The following is a 1,339-nucleotide window of genomic DNA, read 5'->3' as shown; positions in this document are numbered from 1 at the left end:
TGTCCAGCTTTAACATCGGTATCGATATCGGTTATCGGCTACATGAGTTTTAAAATATCGGCATATCGGATATCGGCCAAAATCACAATATCGTGCATCCCTAAAAGAAATACAATTATAAAAACAATTTTGTCAGATATATCGCAATATATTTGCGTGGAACCGCTTCCACTTGATCATGAAGCTTCGGAAAAGAAGCTTGAGAAAATGGGAAAATGCAAATTTCAACAAAATGTGCTGAAAAAACGAAGAATTAAGGACATGGCTGCAGCCTGTCGACAGTAAAGATGAAGGATTTCACTGTATTTTATTTATATTTTTAGAGTCATGGGTATTTGCTGATGGCATTAAAATGATTTCTAAGAGCATTAAAAAGTATTAAATTGGAATTAATCCTTCCTGTTTTTCATGAATCTCTTCTAGAAGCACTTTGGTTATTTTTCTTAATATATTCGGGCAAGTTGGCGTTTCTTTTTATTACATTAACATTATTTTTGCCATCAAAATATCCAGATTTTTTTAATGTTACAAAGTTAATAAGTTCTTGTCCTGGATTCCAATAACAGTATTGTCTGGAAATGTTGATTTTAAAGTATTTCAGTGAGCACCCCATAAAGCAGGATTTATACTGCAGTAATAAACATTAATACTTTTGAGAGTTCTGGAGAGACATGCTTACGGGTAAGTATTAAAATTTCTGCCAAATCAGAGAAGATTCCTCAGAACAATATTTGCATGACTAACATTTCTTAAAACTGCAACGGCAAAATTTTGTAAGGATTTACTGTGAAAGCCGAACTCACGCCCAGCTGTGCACCATTGTGAAATGAAATGGAAAAGATGATTTTATTTTTTCTTTCACTGGTTTTATTGCATAACGAATATTTTTTATTCACACTATGTTCTGTAACGTTGACGTACTGCAGGTGTTTCCATCCTTACAGTTAAAATATAAGCGCCACTATGATGTCATTTACCTCAATGTGCCACATTTATGTGTTTGATTTGGTCTGTTTACATTAATCTGTGTCGACATGAACCGCAATCTATTCCAGCACTAAAAATGACTTTAGACTGTAAACTTTAGACTGAGTTTATTTGTTGTTTTGTTTACACAACTGTAAAACAAAAAGAAATTTCGTTTGGAAACAGCTCAATGGACAATTTCATCTTTTTAAAGTGTAGCCTTGAAAAATAGTCAAAATGACTGTAAATTTAATTTAAAATATATATATATATATATAAATAATTATGAAATATAATAATAAAATACAATAGAATAGAATAACGCATTCTATAAAACAGTTCATCAGTGTGATGGCGGTGGGGAAGAAGCTGC

Source organism: Cyprinodon variegatus, unplaced genomic scaffold, assembly GCF_000732505.1.
Source record: "Cyprinodon variegatus isolate N-32 unplaced genomic scaffold, C_variegatus-1.0 Scaffold13, whole genome shotgun sequence".
In the NCBI taxonomy this organism is placed as follows: Eukaryota; Metazoa; Chordata; class Actinopteri; order Cyprinodontiformes; family Cyprinodontidae; genus Cyprinodon; species Cyprinodon variegatus.
This window is presented reverse-complemented; position numbering follows the sequence as displayed.